The following is an 18252-nucleotide window of genomic DNA, read 5'->3' as shown; positions in this document are numbered from 1 at the left end:
TACTGTACCATATCACTGGTTGGAAGTGCTGCCAACACTTCAATAATAAAGCACATAAAAATATAGTTATTTTCATTCTCAGAGTAGGCGCTGCAACCTTGTCAGGCTCTCAGGCTTTCTTAATAAGTTGCTATGTCTAGACACCAACAGATGTTTCTGTTGTGTCTGTTAGATCTTTAAGTAGTTGTTGTGTTAAGTGTTAAGGACAGCTGCCGTTGGTTTTTGTGCCATGTCTGTCTTGAGAAAAGATCCCTGCACTCAGTTGGACTAACCAGGATAAATAAAGACACAAAAAAGTTACAAAAAAATTATCCTAACACCCCACCTCTTCCTTCTACTCCTTGGCTTATTACTACCACTAATGCTTATTTAATCACAAATTTCTCTCTATTTTGACGTCTTTGATGTTGAAGTATTGTTCCCGTGGAATGTCTCTTTTCTCCACTGATTGATTGATGCTGTGTAACCCAAACTCAGGGTTTTGTACATGAGAGCTGCATCAATAGATGTCATTGAACAAAGCTGACAGAACATGACCTTTACCGGAGTTCTGAGGTTACTGTTCTCAAGCGGAGGAAGTCAAAATAGATGAGTGGATTAAGTGAGAGCCGGCGTCCCTAGAGACTCATTAGAATGGGAGAGGAATAAGGAGAGAGAGAAAAGGACCGATCCCAGCTGGACCGACTTCCCTTCGCATCTGACCTCATCACCAGAAAAGACTTCACGGATGTCCATCTGGTCAGGTACCCAGACCAGACAGGAGAAGACGCTGTGCTCCGTACAGCAAAAGTGTGAAAGGAACACTGTGGGCAGGTTTATACAAGTTTACATCAGAGTTAATTTAACACTTGATCTAGTTTAGAACAGTCTCTGAGTTGTTAAATAATTCTCCAATCAACACATTTGGTGTAAAGTATTCTGACAATGAAAGTAATGGCAAATTACAACTAACAAATATTTAAATTATTAATTTTCCGTTGATTTTTTTGTTAATTTGTTTAGTTTTGCTTACAATGGCAGAATGTGATCTTTTTAAATTTCTTGTTTTGTCCAACCAACAGTCTAACCTAAAGATATTTAATTTACAATTATATAAAACAAAGAAAATCCACTAATCCTAACATTTGTGAAGCTGGAACCGAGCACGTTTGCCTCATGAACAACTTAAGCAATTAATTGCTTATCAAAATTGTTGCTGATTCATTTTCTGTTGTTCGATCATTTAATTTGGCAAAAAATTTAGGCTGTAAGGCAGCTGTTCTGAAAATCTTATTTTAACAAATTTCTTTTCAATTGTTTCTGAACATGCTTGGTATTCACACATTTACTGTATACTGTAAAACCACAAACCTCTACTTTTGGCTATTGAGCAACTCTACTATTGGAGGCCTTGCTCGAGGGCACTTCAGCAATGACTTTGCTTTCTATACATTCAAAGTATAGAGACAACACTTCTCACAGACATGTATCTGAAGTCCTACTTCATCCATCTTCAGCGTGTAGCAGTGGTCCAGTGTAAGATGGCAGCCATGTGTGGCCCAGATTGTGATGATGTGATGGATGATGTGAGTAATTCTCATTAACTGGGAAATGGCACATTAACATTTATTACTTTTGAAAGAGGCATGATTACCTGCGTTTGCATTGGTTGAACACAGCCCTGTGTGCAGGCACTTTAATTCCCAGATTACGCTATCCTCATATATATGCCTTGTGAAACAGAACACACGGCTGCTTTATTTTCCTGCTTGCTGGCACTTCCAGTAACTGCTGTAAATTTTTAGTCCAACTCCTCTGCAACTGCAACTGCAACTTCCTCCATTTAGAAGTGTTTTTCCTGCACCGGCAACAGAATAAGTTCTGATCCACCATCTGCCTCTACACGCTCTCCTCTAGTGAATATTTCTCTCTCTGCTCTCTGGGGCCCACAAGTGTCCCAATCCCTTCCTCTGGCCTTGGTTTCTAACCTAGATCAAATGTTAGGCTTTAAAAAGCTAAAGTTTGATGTGGATGAGCAACTGCCTATGAAACACTTTAATCCGCAATGCTGTAATGTATTTAATTTCACACCCTCTGATGGTGTTGCCCCTTCTTAGGATTACCCAAGGGAAGAAGGGGGTAGGGGTGGGGGCACGAGGGCATGGCGGGAGAGGAGGGGGGCAGTCACTGTAGCCATTCGTAGGAGAGAACAAGACTTAAGAAAACAGAGAGAGAGCGAGGCAATCAAGAGCTGCACAAGGAAAGGTGGGGTGTGAGAGTAAACAACAGTAAAAAGATGCAAGAAAGAATATACAGAAACAAAAAAGTGATATGTAGGCAGAGAAAAGAATGAGAGCCAGGAAGAAAAGAGTGATAAGTGAGGGGAAAAAGCATTTCTAAAACCGGGGAGAAATCTTGCCACGGAGCTGGCTTCACAGAGAAAAAGAAGAATGCCACTTTACAATTTGGAATGCTTGTATTCAAATAGGAGGTCGGAGCTTTGGAGCCCAAAGAATGCAGCTATATCTGCATTGTCACCCCCGCCCCCCCGGTTGGATGAGGGGAAAAGACACCCTGGCAAATCCCATTGTAGAGCTTGGGAGCTTCATAAAAGTTAAGGAGCGATGGATATAGTCTTGGCCCCCTTATGAGATGAGGATCTATCTGGCCTGGCTTCGGAAGCCCTAGACGCATACGCAGGGATATTGGAGGCAATAATTCCCCGGGACGGGAGCACACACAGGCTCCTTTATATCGCCCCCTAATATCCAATTTATGGGCTCAGGCCCTCCGCCAGAGCAGCCCCCGAGAACTTAGAATGCACAAACGCCAGCGTGAGATGGAATTAGGGCCAAGTTCTCTTTTCTTCTGTTTGCCAAAAGTTTGAGGCTTACAGAAATATGAAACTGTTTTTCTCCCCCCCCTCCTTCCCTTCCTCCCTTCCCTCCCATCCCCTCTCCTCCCCCCTCTTTTCTGTCCGTTAACCCAATTCATCCATTAAATAGACAAGGAACTGAAAGCAATAAATAATTTGGGCCTGGGATGGAAAATGACTTGATGTAGTATGGTTTTGGTTAATATACGGCAAGCTTTTCCAACACAGTGAGTACGAAATGTTGTAAACAAGCATCTCTGATTGGAAATAAGACGTAGTTGTTACATATATTTGGTTTTCTTTGAAATGTGTCAGACTGAAGGTATTATGGCCTTTATTGGCCCATAAAGTCTGTAAATAAGGGAGGTTTGATTATTTAGAGGAAAACTACAGAGGGTTGAGGGGAGTCTATCATGCTTAGATGAGTGAGGATTTATTTCGTTTTTGGGTGAAAAAGTAAAAGTTAGAAAGTGTATACATGCTTAAGAGGCGTGATATTCCCCCTCTGCTGATCTCCTTATCCTCTCCTTAGCCTTCTTAAGCGGTATGTGGTGCACACACACACACACACACACACACACACACACACACACACACACACACACACACACACACACACACTCACGCACACACACAGTGACTTTCCCTCCGCTATTGCTGGATGAATCTCCCATGAACCTTGCCAGCCTTCCTTGCTTGTGGATGTATTTACTCATAACAAGGGCTTAGGCCAATAAGAATATATGGTGATTTATACTGTGACCAGCACGGGATTGTGTTGCCCTGATGCTGTAAGTATTTTACACTTTGCTAAACTCTCTGACACCTCCGTGGATAAAATCCCCCATTTGTACCAGCCCCTTCTCCGCCTGCTCACAAAGCAACAACAAAACAAAACTGTGATTGAACCACAAAGCAACAGGGAGGCAAGAGATGGCTGACAAAATGATTACGCCTCTTTTGAGTCAGATATACAGGAAATAATGATGCATCTGCCCCATTAGATCCCTAGATATTAAACAGCAAAACTAGTGTATGATAGAACAGCATAACATACTGAGAGACTGTCCTCCCACGAAAAACGTGGGACCAAGACCGCAGAGAGAGGAGGTCGAGATGGATGGAAACGAAACATTGGACTTTAACACGGGAGACCGTGGTTTGTTCCCCATTTCCTACCGACAGTCTACAGTACAGTATTGTAACCATGATGACGAAGATCCCCTAATCTTAACAAAGTAGTAATATCAACCCAAACCACAAACTTTTCCGAAAACCTAACCAAAATCTTAACCAAGGACTTTCACATCAGAAAACTGTTTTGTTTTTGAAACAACAATGTTGTCCTGCTGTCAGATCTGAAAAAGCTTATATATGTCGTTCTGGAGGGCATGGACCGACAACATATTTTGTAGTTTAATTTGGATAGTTGTGTAATAAGACAGTGTAGTCCCTCATTCGTCCAGAAGTGTTCTATCGCAGAAAAGGTTTCAGTCGTAGTCATCTGGACACTGTCTGGAAACAGTGTCCAGATGACTACGACTGAAACCTTTTCTGCGATGGTTGTGCAATTGTAAATAGAAGAACACTGGAGTTGTGTTATATGAACTTCTACAGATGCAGTGATAAAAAGTCATTAAAGGTGTTAGTTCATTTATCAATCACAAATTCACTGCTTTTCTCAATTTTACATTGTAATAAATTAAATATCTTTGGGCTTTTGACTGTTGCGCAATGAAACAAGCAAAGTAAAAACGTTATTTTGGACATTTTTAACCATTTAATGTTATTTTGTTGACCAAACGATTGATCAGTTAATCGAAAAAAATAAGACAGATTAATCAATGATTAAAATAATCATTTGTTGCCACCAAATATAAAGGTATTGCCCTTACATCTTTGCTGCTAAGCTACTATATAGGCTGTGTTTCATCAAATATAACAATAATTTAGTGGAATGACACAAGCCCATTTTAAAAATATCACCTGAAATTCATCATCTTATACCTTTGACAAGATTCTAAATAATTATTTTACGCTTATCGGTTTGTCAACTGACGACAAGACTGATCACAGTTTTTTCATTTTCTCTTTTCATTTTGTCATTCATTTAATAAGACAAAGCCTTAGACAAGTTTCCACAAGGCTAATAATTAATTTTGTAACAAACTATTCATGTTTGATCTCTGACTTGAAACCGAGAAGTAACTTCAGGCAACCTCTCATGCTCAGGCTATTCATCTCCATTGAAATCCGTCTCTGTCTTAATTTACCAGGTCATTCTGGCCAAACTCTCCAAATGGCATTGCATTTGAGAAGCCGATGCTGATATCATTCATCTACTTTCCCTGAAAGGTCAAGCAGAGTGTGCCCGAGTCATAAAAATCCCCCATCTCATTATTTGAGCATTTCTCCGGCCGGTGGCAGGGGTGCAGTGCAGTGGAAATGGAATGATGTATCGGACCTGGTCAATAGTCGATCTATAATGACTGTGTTGTTGGGCTTTCACTTTAGAATAATTTATATCCTCGCTGATCAATAACTAATCTTGGGCATAGTCAGCACTGAAATAAAGAGGAGAATGATGATGGCAGGGGGAGAGGCTCTGCTGGAATGTGTGGGAAACTGATGCCCCCCACCTCCCATCACACACACACACACACACACACACACACACACCGGCACGTATGCAGGTCTCTGCTCCACCCAGGCATAAAGTAGATCATCATAAAGCCTAAAAAGTTTGGGCTGGAAGTGTACTTTTTGGAGGGAAATTATTGATTTTGTGTAATACTATAATAGTTCAGATTGAATTAATTTAATAAAATTGGGCTTCTTATTATCTTTGTGTGCTCTTTTACATTTTACACCTGTTTGTGTGTGTGTGTGTGTGTGTGTGTGTGTGTGTGTGTGTGTTGGCCTGTGGAGCTGGGGGGGCTGAACCCTCTGCCCTCAGATTAGCCCCTGGTTGATAGGATTAGGCTCTAATGACTGGGACTTGGAAGACAAAGGGAGTTTCTGCAAAGAGGCTTAGATATGGAAGAATTAGCAGCAACCTTCCATTGCTCTTTCTTTCTCTCTTTCTTGCTTTTCTCCTGCCTTTTTCACCCCTTCTCTCTCCTCTCCTCTTTTCTTTATGTCCTTTCCTCTCATTGTCTCTTGCACACACATTGTCTCTGGATCTCTTGTAACACTAATGCTTTCTTCTAACTGTTTCCCTCTGGTCATCTGACAAGTTTGTGAACTTATGCACCTGTCAAAGTGTTATACAGTGGTGCTCACCATTTTTTTTTTACATAAGCAGTCATTCCCTTGTTAGATTTCAGAAAATAGCTGACCCTGTACCACATTACTGTGTCTGTTAGCAGTCTTGGTTTTGCTGGCATTTTTTCAATATGCACACCAGAGTCTCCTAAACGACTCTGTAAATTTAATATTAATGTCCAACTTTATTACATGACAGAGCAGTCTTATGTCCTTATGTAGCATTTATTTCTACAGCTGGTTCTGTAACTGTCTCTTCTAAAAATTCCTCTGCACCCGACAAAGAGCCAATTTGGGTTAAAAACATTGTACTTTTTAATATGTATTTAAGAAAAACGTTGAATGGGAGCACATGAGTGTTACAAGTCCTAGGAGATAGAATTCCTCACATTAACTCCAGAAAAACTATCCAAATGTGAGCTCTCACTGGGAGAATCAAACATCTTGAAGCTCTTCGATACGATTCAGTGCCGTCAAATCACCTTCAATACCGAACAGAGCCGCAGTGCTAATAGGTCTTGGTTTTTCGATAGCCAGCCTTATTAGCCTCTATGCTAAATGGTCTGATGCCCAAAGGCCCTGCTCAGGTTCTAATTGCCCTGGTCTCAGATGCTCTTCGAGAGCGAGCACCAGCCGAGACACAACACAACAACGGCAAAAGAGAGGGATTTAGGAGATTTTCTGCCAGCTTACGTAAAAAGAGAGGAGAGCAGCTCCCTTTGGTTGGAGCTGAGAGGTGCATGTGTGTTTGTGTGTGCAAAGATAAAACCATTGGTGGATGAAACCATTAGAAGAGTATTGCTCAATAAGCCTTGGTATTTTAATTTGGAGCAGAGCATGTGTGTGTTGTGTGTGAGTTGCAGTGCAAGGCCGTGTTAGCGATGCCTGTGAAGAGGAAAAACAGTGAGGGGAGAACGATGGAGGAGCCCAAAATAAAGGAGGGCGGGGTGGACGTCGAGATTTGTTTGGGAAGTCATGTATGGTGGTGTGAGTCCGAGGGCCGAGTGTTGGTTTACTGAGCCCCAGCTGGGCTCTAATCCGGCTGACTTTCATAAACCTGACTGGGTAGAGCAGGCAAAGGCACTGGCAATAGCACGAAGGAAGCACTGTGAGGTTGTCCACAAGCCAATCTCCTGTCAGTCTTAATCCAGTTATTGAGCTGTTTATTTAGTTCTTTGCCAAAGTCATCGCCTTAAGTTCATAATTTAGAAAATGTAAAGGGCCCTATCTGTATTAGTGTTAGTGTTGTATAAGCCAAGAATGTACGTGACCTACTATCCTTTACAAACCACTGGAGGATGTTTAATTTTGCACTTTTGGTTACTCTGTTGTAGCCTTTTCTTATCTCATTTTGGAGTAAAACTGTCCAAATTATTCCTGGAAAAGTAATAAAACACACATAATAAGTGACTAATTAGGGCTCTAATTTGTCCTGATGTGTTAATACTTCACTTTGATTCTCAGTAAAAAGTTCAAAGCCTGGATGTGGAGGTGGGATCTGTGAACCAGCCTCAGCGCACATGTCTGAGGCTGCCGCATGCAGAAATCCTCAAAGCCAAATCAACTGTGCTTACAGTGTAATAATGGTGACATCATGCACTTTTCCTAACTATCCCCTGAGTTATGTTGAGTCCAATTTGCCCTAAAATGCTTACATACATACACACAAGCACACACACACAAAAGTCAAGTATATGAACATGCGCACGCACACACACACACATACACTTCTCCCCTGCGTTGTATACTCGCAGCCTGTTGGCTTTTATCTTACGCTGGGCACTAGATGAGGACCATATGCAGTTTCAGTGCAATTATAGTGTGGTGAATTGGTAGAACAACAAGAGGGCATTTTAACGGAGCAGTAAATGCAGGTAAGGGCCTTTATTAAACCAGATCAGGTTGCACTGATGTTGTCATACGGAGACTGTCTTTCAGACAGGCCGCGAGTATGTTTGTAAGTGTGTGTGTGTTTGCATGCTGGCATATTTCATGTGCATTTCACAATAAATATGTAGCCGTCGGAAAATCAGAGGAGACATTTACCTGTGTTACTTTGAGGAGCTTTTGGGTTCACGGGGACCGACAATGTGACTTAATGCAAGAGAATGTGTTACGCATGCACACAATTTACCTGTCTGAATGTCTGAGGGAAATTGCATGTGATCTGTAATGGTTTTGGACATGTCACCCCACCAGACTCTTTTTTTTTTTTTAGTGCCTGATAGGTGAAAGGTCAATCTCTAGAATGTTTATTCGCAGCCCTTTGACGTTGACTCCCTCGGGAGACTCAGATTAACCCACATTGCTCCTAAATCATTGGTTTTGGTTTTGTATTTCCACGGGTAGGAACAATAAGACATTACAGGCACAGGTCAAGAAATATTTGCAAATAATTCTAGCACTTTAACTAGATTCATGTCACAGATGGGCAGTGGCAGAGAAATACTCCGATCATTGACTTATTTAAAAGTAGCAATACCACAGTGGAAGAATACTCCGTTGCATGTAAAAGTCCTGCATGCAAAAATGCATTAAGAAAAGTACAGAATTCATATCATCAAAGTATACTTCAAGAACCAGAAGTAAAACTGCTCATTATGCAGAAAGGACCCTTTCAGAGTGTTTTATTCTTATATATATTATATTGTTGGATTGCTGTTATTGATGCATTTACTTGTAAGCGGCATTTTCATGTTGTAGCTGGTCGAGGTGAGGCTAATTTTAGCTACTTTATATGCTGTTGGGTAATTTAATCTATAAAAATGCATCATATTTTATTTGTTGATCATATGACACATATTTGTATCTAAAATCTGAACCTGCAAAGTAACTTGGAAACTAAAGCTGTAAATGTGGTGGAGTAAAAAGTGCAATATTTCCCTCTGGAGTAGTATAAAATGGAGATACTTAAGTAAAGTACAACTACCAAAAAATTGTACTTAAGTACAGTACATGACTAAATGTGCTAAGTTACTTCCAACCACTGCAGATGGTTGGAGTTAACTACGTGAAGTGAGTCTGATTTATTTCTTATGTTGTCTTATTTCACTTGTAATACTTGTATGTGACTGAGCAACCGTGTGAGTTGTTCTGATGTAGAAAACCCACTCATCTGATACTTAAACTAAAACAAACGCCAATAATTATTTGTCAATACTGCACTGTAGCCACAGGTTTATGCACTATTACCTGCCAAATTCTATATCAGTCTGTGGGTTCTATGCTGTGAGATTATGACACTTTATATGTAGAGTAAATGAGATTTTAGGTTATATTCCAGGATTTGGTGAAAATAACAGGAACTGGGAACTTAAACCCCTGCTGCAGTGGAAGCTCTGGTGGTTTGGTGGTGAGGAGCAAATCCAGGCACAATGTAATCACTGCTAACATGTCAATCCAAACTGATTAACTCTGTCACTGTTTCTGGATGGAAATCATGTTTTTTCCCATTCGGAAAGCACAAGTGGTCAGCCGCAGCTGCTCTGTTTCTCTCTTTGTTGAATTACACCACTATTTATAATCTGTTTTCCAGTTCAGTTATGTTTATTCAAAAATTACTAATCTAAACTAAATTGATGTTATATAACTTGAGCTGAGTGATTACCTCATATCACCAAAAGTTTTCAGGGACGGAGAAAAACCACCTGTTTTGGTACTTATGTGATGACTGTATTTTTGAGTTTACAGTATCTAATATTTATTTGAAAAATATTTAAAAATCTAGGAGTTGCAGAATTTTCTTAACCTTGACGTCAAATCATAAAAGTCACCAAAGGTAGAGCTACAAGGTTTTTAGTGACAGTGTGCAAAATACAAAAGCTTTTTCCAAAACAATCCCAGCTTTTGCACCTCCTAGAAGATTTTTGGAAATTAGGTTTTGTTGTTGGAAAACAGTATTTATGTAGGTATATATAACACCATTACACCATGTTGTGTGTATGTATGTAAGTAATAAAAATAAATCACTATACGGAGAAAAGATCCCAGGCATTGATGTTTTTTAAAACTGCTTGTAATGAGAGTGTTACAGTGCAGGTAACATTAAAGCTACAACTCCTCCGATTTCAACAGTTTCGCCCTCATAAAAGACCGAACTTTTCCATTCTTTTGAAAACATAACACATGCTTTGACTGTCTCAGATGAGACATTTCATTTCTAAATGAAATTATCAACATATAAAGAAAAGTACACCCACTCTTGCAAAAAGGATTTATAAAAAACAAAACAATTTATGGTTAAGATTGCAGGTACAGATCCTTTGGAATTTAATGACAATGTAATGACTTTTTATTTCCCCACAGAGTCGATGCAGTATACGGCTCTCTGGAATAGAAATCTTCAAATTTACAGGTTCTGTCTGCATTTAGAAATTCAAGGGCGAAGCAAAAAAGTGAGAGGGAGGAATAATTATCTGAGGCAGGTGTGGTATAATGTGTGATAAACACAGGAGGAAAGAAAGAGCGACAGAACAAAGGGTATAAAGATAGAAGTGTCAAACATTAGCGCGTGCCAAGTCGTCTGTTGTTGTCTTTTGATGGTTATGACACTTGTGATAATTAACAAAAGCTAAGTGGAATAAATTTACAACAAATCACGCTACCTTGATTCAGACAGTTTGCATGTGGGTTTAGAAGAACTTTTCACAGAAAACAAGTTTGTGTCTCATTCTTTGAAAAGCCTTGGTGGAGAATAATTGCTTCCATTTATTGCAGCAAAGCCACAGTTAGTGCACAGCAGCACCAGTCTTCTGTACTGCACCGTACCTCTGACATTTGCTGTTATGACAGGAATTTATGCTTCGAATGCTTCTTTATTAGGATCCTGCAGGGTCGTACAGTATGCGAGGGATCTTAGATGAGATGATGTGACCACTGACCTCTTCATGAACTTCGGTAGAGATAACTTTGTTTAGGAGAGATGGCTGTAGGTTTACTAGCAACCGCTGCAGTCAATCAGTATGTTTGGTAATCTGATTCACTGCTGCCAGGATGGACGGGTGCCCCTTTGCTGAACTGGTGTTCAAGTATCTGACCTGATATGTATACATATATATAATTTATTTTGAAGTCCACATTGTAACTATCACCAAATGTGCCTTTTATCTTAGGTATTTTGTCAGGGTGTCTTATTTCTCTCAGAGACAGATACTAAAAGACAAACCCTAACCTTAGACATGATGAACTGCAGATCATTCAAACTGCTGACCAACACCTGAAGAACAGCACATTTTAAAGTCCTTTCACTGGTTGTGTGGTTGTTTTAGAATAGATTTTAAGATTCTGCTATTGGTTTTCAAGTCAGTAGCAGACTCGTGCCTGGCTACATGTGTTACCGATGTCCTCTGGCAGTAGACTTTTAGTTACTCCCCAAGCAGCGTTAGTGCACAGTCCTCGCTTCTGCAACAGTCCACCAATGCACCTGAAGGCACCTGAATCTGAAAATGTTTTCAAATGAAACCACATCTTTTTAGCTTGGCATTCATATAGATTACAGACCTTTTTGTAAACTGATATTTTAGCTAGTTCATTTCTAATCTCTTACAATGCTGCATTAGTGTCTTTTTTAGTTTAGTTTATTTGACATTATGAGAAGGAGGAGATCAAATCACACACAGCCACAAAAATGTCAAGGATGACGAGATAAAGTCTGAGACTTAGTTCCATTGTGATCCCAAATTATGCTCTACCTTTTATTACCTGGTATCTAATATATTTGACTTGATTTTATCACTATTATTTTGGATATCGTTTCAGTTATTGAATTTATATTATTGCTTCATTCCTATTTCCATTTTTGTGTTGTATTTACTGTATTCATTTGTTGTTTTTGACATTTATAAGTGGAAAAACCTCATATTACAGTCTTTTACAAAAAGTGTGATTTGATAACTGGAATAGACTAATTAACAAAGCCTGTCAAAGTTTAATCTGAAACAGTTTAATTAATTGTACTGCTTAATTAATAGTACTGCACAGTGGTTTTGTGATGTGTGTGTGTGTGTGTTACAACTGTACTTTCATGTGACCATGTGTTTATTGCAGGCTGGGAGATACGGATCAGCCACAAGCCAAATGCTGGTCGTGGTTAAGACTTTTATACTCTACCAGCTGCTTGGGCAAGAAACTTTTACTCTGAAAATCAAAAAAGCATCAGTGTGGCACAGTTTAGCTGTAAAGCCTGAGGAAAACATGAGCATCTTTGCTTTTATTTGTATTTTCTTCTGAAATGATATATCTATACTTTAATTAAAGAAACTTAAAAAAAAAAAACAACAACACAAAAACACCATGTAGGAGGTTCTTTAAATTCTTGGTTCTCAAAATTAAAGTCCTCCTACTAACCAAACGTAGACATCCTCTGCATTACATTGAACACCCAACTTTAAGTAACAGTTACTTTATTATATTGTGGACAGTGTGTTAAAAGCCTACATACATGATACAATTGTTACCTCCATACATTATTAATTTAGACCTTGCCCTCGTTGTTTTATGGAACATTAATTCAGCTGTTTAATACATTAAGTTTTTGTAGACAGTTTTTTGTTTACAGACTGAATAGTATATTTTGAATCATATGGTTCCCTTGTAGCTGCTGTTGGCTGTTTCTCTACCGGGGTTTGCTGGTTTATTACCACTAGGCTATGCTGTGCTCCCAGGCCACTCTCCACTCCAGCCTAAACTCACACCCATCCAGGAAAAGATGAGTCTTCACACCTCCTCTGCAGCCTTCCCTCACTGCTCCCTTCCTCTATCGCTCTGTTTTTCCCCCTCCTGGTTTTATAGCTCGGATCCAACACCCAGCTTTTTCCACTTGTTCTCTCCTCATCGTCATCCTTCATCTCTCTTGCTTTGCCGCTCTTCTTTTTTCTCACTTTCCCTCCCTCCCTCTCTAAGGTGCTGATCAATTCACAGTCTCCCTGGGAGGTGTGAGAAACCCCCTCCATCCTCACCAATCCACCCACTGCCAACCAGACCCCTCCACCTTGAACGGTGTGACTGGCCGACACGTGACGCCCCTTACCCTTCCCTCACCCAAATCCTTCACCCCTGGATTTTTGGAGGAGAGACGAGTTCATGGGATGATGATGATGATGACAACACTTTCTTTCTGTTCTTCCTTTTCTCCTTCCACCCTCCTCTTTTCACTCCTTCCTCTCCATTCCTCTCTCAGCAAAATTGTCTGCGACACCATTAGCACACCTGAAATAATAGCGACGTGGCAAATGCTGCTGGAAGGGGAGGGCGAGAGACATTGAGAGAGAAGGAAAGAGAGAGAGAGGGAGGGAGGTGTGTGTGATAGAGTGATGAGCTCTCTATCTATCTGTGGGGTTAATTCAGACTCAGCAGCCTTTCAGAGTAAAAGTGGAGCTGCTGACCCGGTGGCCAGTGGCACAATGTGAAAATTGACTGGCAGCATTCAGCACAGCTATAATTACAGACCTCTGCTGTGTGTGTGTGTGTGTGCTTCAGTGTACACGTTTATGGTTCTATATAAGTGTGCATCTAATTTCACACAGTTCTCACCATATAGAAAAGCAGCTGTTCATCACATATGTATCTATAGGTGTGATGCAGGGATGTCAGTTTGACTGTCACATCCAAGCAGCTCTTGTATCTGTTCAGCTTCAGTTGTTTGCGGTTCTTTATCATGAATCCACATGTTCACATTGATGCAACACCTACGTATGAACTGTATTCCTAGTTTTAGGCTGAAACAGAACTAAATTAAACTTTAAATGACTGTTTTTATATTTAAAACCTATAGATACCAGTTATAGTTTTACACATAGTGACATCTAAAAAGATGTTCTTTAAGAAGCTGCTGAGTGTAGTTTAATTTGTGCATCAAACTTGGTCTAAGGTTTGAGTCCTTAATACTTCCATTTTTTGAGTTTATGACTTTATTTTGAATTTGTTTTTATGACTGGAGCTCAAAGGTCATTCCCAGCTAAAATGTTACTTAAATGTAGCAATAGAAATGAGCAGTTCTCCTTATGCTTCATGTAGTGTAGCTTCAAATACAACAAACATAAATAGACACACTGGACAATAAAAGACAACTAGCACTATTATATATTTTATTAGCATGTTAAATTATTTACATGAACAAAGATCATGAGAAATATATCAATAAATGTCTTTACAGATTCGAACAGTATATTCTGCATTTAGTGCAGCATGCTGAAGAAGATATAAAATGCTCACGATGCAACAGAATTACACACAAAAAAAAGTGGATTTATTTTGCAGGGGTTTTACTTGCTTTTTATCTTAATTTGTCTTGAGCAAGACTCTTCCTCTGCCTTTCATGTAATTTCCAACACCTCCGGTAGAAGGCGCAAATGATTAAGCATTAATGTGTGTGAGAGGCGAGAGCAGCTCAGATTATCATTTGGGCCAAACTGCAGGATCCAGCAGAAGTGAAAACTCCCAGAGGAAAGAGTTGATAAAAAACAAACTGTAACTGATTTCATGGTTTCAAATTAATATTGCGATGCATTATATTATTGCCATTATACCAAAGCTGTGATTTTACACATTTAACCACACGCCATAGTATTTACCATGTTTTCGGTGCCATTTAATTATACTCCCGAGATATTAGTTGCATTATTTTAAAGAACCATTCGTAAAAATCACACCCCGTCATCCTGTTACAATAATTTGAGGCAAACTGTAATAATTTCAACCTTTACTCCACTTTCATGAATTAGTAACAATTTGTGAACGATGATGGAGATTCAGGGTATAACACATGGCTTTCTCATATGACACTGGATGCTCCCTCGCGTTATAGCTCATTACACTAACTTTAAAAATAAATCTCCGAGGCAAGAGAAATCATTTACTTGTACAAAGCCGAGCGCCTTTTTTTCTGACTGAATAATTTCAGACCGGAGCTCACAGCGCCTACATGCACCCTAATGAATCCGGCTGGGTATTCTGACAGGCGATAATATACTAGTAGTTTCATATAATTAGATGAGCTGTGAAAACTTTGCAGCAGGTCTATCTGTGTGCCTGTGTGCTGCAGCAGTGACACAGAGCAGAGAGACTCAGTGGCCTTTGCAGATCCCAACACGTTTGGGCGCAGAGCTGCGGGGCTGCAAAAAGTTTGACCTCAGTTTGACTCCTCAGGCTGCCAGTTGCTCCTTCTTTCTTCAAACAGCCAAGAAGACAAACAGAGATACAGACGGCTCTGACAGCGATTCTCTGACCTGGAGTTCTAGTTTTTATTCATTTTTTTACTCAAAACTGCACGTATTAAAATTAATATTCAAATGTGCATTATTTATTGCAACATTCTCTGAGCTAAAAATAACTAGTAGGCCTTGTGACTTAAAATAGTAATATGTTACACAGTGAGGGATACACATCTTGGACATTGTATTTCTGCATGATGCGTGTGTTTTATAAACTAATATAAAGGCTGCAACTTATCTTTGTCTTCAAACAGCACAACTCCCGGCGCACAGGCCGTCTCATAACACTTCCATTAGTTTCGGCGGTCAAACATGCTGTCAATTTACATTCAGCAGTTTGAAAGAAATACTTCCTGATTTTATTGAAACGACTCACAGCATTACCGTCATCGCAAAGCGGATTAAACAGAAATGACAGTATTTGCCCCCCTGCTCTCTTTGAGGATGCCAAAATGCGCTGACCCTCGCGGAAGAGCAACTTCAAGAGAGAAAGTGGAGCTCCAGTTTGCTTTTATAGACGCTAATTGAAGTAGCTTAATTGCTTTATAATGCATTGTGGTTATTTTACAGTGGTCAGGCGATGATGTGGTCTCCTTTCGTGTTAATTTAGCTTCACTTTCTCTCAATGACCCTCTAAAATGTATTGTGCCTTGTGGTGTAGTGAGCTATATAATCCTGTTTGCGTTTCACTAAACCCACAAATTTAGCTGAAAGTGGATTTAAACAACAGCTTCTCCTTTAATTAAAAATAACTTTCCTTCAAGAAAATATCACTGTGACAATAATGTTTTTAATTATTTAATGTGCCGTAAAAATAAAAAAGGAATGAGAGAAGGAGAGCTTCTACTCACCAATAAATAACTGAATTAACAAACTTGATGACCACAAGGCAACCCAGTTTATTATTTGATCCGGTATCTCTATGCGTAAAAGTCCGTGCGTCCTGCGCGGCTTCGTGGCTTCTCTGCTGTCCGCGCCCCGGAGCCTCGCCGGACGGAGTGCAGGAGGGTTTGATAATCATTTCATGCCTGGAAATGTGTCCCATCGGATCCAACCGCTCGGGTTTTACCACAGGAATCACCGCCGAATGTGTGAAGCCGCATTATCATGTTATGACACCGTTTCTGGCACCGGGGGCAGATGATCGATGACTGGACGCGCTGCGCGGGGGGAAAACTTCAAGTAGGCTGTCACCCATCAGCAACACCTTATGAGCATAATCAGAAGATAATGTGGCTCTTTTACACACTCTCCGTTCACGTGTGATGGGCTGAGAAATAAATAAAAAGTTGGGTAAACCTCTAGTCGGTGATCATCATGTGGAAAAAATATTGGAATTTCTAGAAATCCTTTACGCATGTGTCTTCCTTTAAAACTAATCCTGTCCCTGAAACTTATCCCGTTTTTATATTACTTCATATGCCATGAAATATATCAGAAATATTTTATGCAGATTTATGCAGAGGTGGTTAAACGCTTTTCTTAATTAAAAAAAACTTTGATAGACTAAATGAAATAAGATTTGTAGCCCTTTATATCCCAGCGAGGAATCATATATAACGAGATGACGTAGTAAATTCAAACTATTTTGTTAATTTACATTCACACATTAATCAATGATATCATTGCTTTTCTTCAAATTACTTGAGAATCTGAGTTTCCCCTCCATAAATTAAAGCTCATCAATATTTGACCAAACTTTTACAATCTCTGCACTGCAAACTGTGAAACTCAAGTGAACGCTTCATTATAAAGAGACAAAAGTTGAATTTAATAACTTCTTTGAGAGAGGAAAGCTGACAGTGTCTTAATCTGAGTCTGTCTGTTTAGTTTTGTGAAGCTTAGTCAAAGTGTGAGTGCATTTAGAAGTAAGTAATTAAGTCAGAGATGTGAAGATTGGTGTATGTGTGTGTGTGTGTGTGTGAGAGAGAGAGAGAGAGAGAGAGAGAAAGAGAGAGAAAATATTCTGTGTTTTGGTAAATTGACAGCCTGTAGGAGCTGACAGAACACACAAAGTGTGGGTTTTCTATTCGCGGACGATGTTTTGTTTTGCGCCTCCTAACAAATGTGGCCTAAAACCGATCAATCAGCCCCGGATCGATCATGTGGGGAGCCAATAGGGGCTCCCATCCCTGAGCCTCTCTGCCATTGGACAGTCAGGGCATACTGGAGCGACCCATTCAGCGCGGCTGTGGGGGAGAGGGACGGACGACATGTGAACTGCTATTTAGGCATAAAAAGACGCGTTGAAAAGCTACTGTACAGTTTCAGTGATTTAGTTCAGAATTCAGTATGTAGACGACAACGCAGCGTAAAGATTTGGACTAATAACGCTGCTTTTGCATAGAAAACAACCTATTCTTCATATTAAATATGAACAGCGCTCCCAAATAACTTGAAGAAAGTTGTATTTATTGCCAAGCTTTTTCAAGGCTGTGCATTTTGGTTATTTTATCTTTTGTGCATGAATACAAACGTGTGAAGCAAATAGGCTGTATAGAAGTTGATAGTGAGCTACAAGAAGCGCAAAACCTGCGTGACTGGACGTTTGGTTACAAGCTGCACTGTGGATATCATGCATGATGTTGACAGCCTATCAGAAGCTTAACCTGACTATAAAACTATTTTAATGAACCTATAACTTATTTTTTTTTATGATAGAAGTGAATGCTTATAAAGTTATATCCAGTCCAAACTTAATCTGCAATTCAGACTATATAGACTGTTGATAACATACCTGACAATATCTCACATCAGAGTTGAAAGATGGTTCAATAAGCCTTAAACTGTTTACAAGCAGAGAAGTGGCTGCTGGATGCGTCAATCCCGAAAATACGTTTCGGTATTTACAAAATGACTGAAAAATGAAGTCAGTTTATGAGAATGAGACATGAAGCTGGAGTCATAGGTGGATAGTCTGTGTTT

General features: G+C 39.7%; 1 long non-coding RNA gene across 2 annotated transcripts; it reads right to left on the bottom strand.

The window, feature by feature from the left end:
- Positions 1-14188: 14188 nt before the first annotated feature.
- Positions 14189-18240, bottom strand: LOC122884151. Of its 2 annotated transcripts, none has more exons than XR_006379824.1 (2): positions 18065-18240; positions 14189-16597 (listed from the first exon to the last, which is right to left on the bottom strand). It is a non-coding gene; the product is annotated as an uncharacterized LOC122884151 (long non-coding RNA). The 2 variants fall into 2 exon arrangements; XR_006379823.1 differs by having other exon boundaries at positions 14189-16534.
- Positions 18241-18252: the final 12 nt, after the last annotated feature.

Source organism: Siniperca chuatsi, linkage group LG11, assembly GCF_020085105.1.
Source record: "Siniperca chuatsi isolate FFG_IHB_CAS linkage group LG11, ASM2008510v1, whole genome shotgun sequence".
Lineage (NCBI taxonomy): Eukaryota > Metazoa > Chordata > Actinopteri > Centrarchiformes > Sinipercidae > Siniperca > Siniperca chuatsi.
Note: the sequence above shows the minus strand (reverse complement) of the source record. Positions and strands in the feature narration are given on the sequence as shown.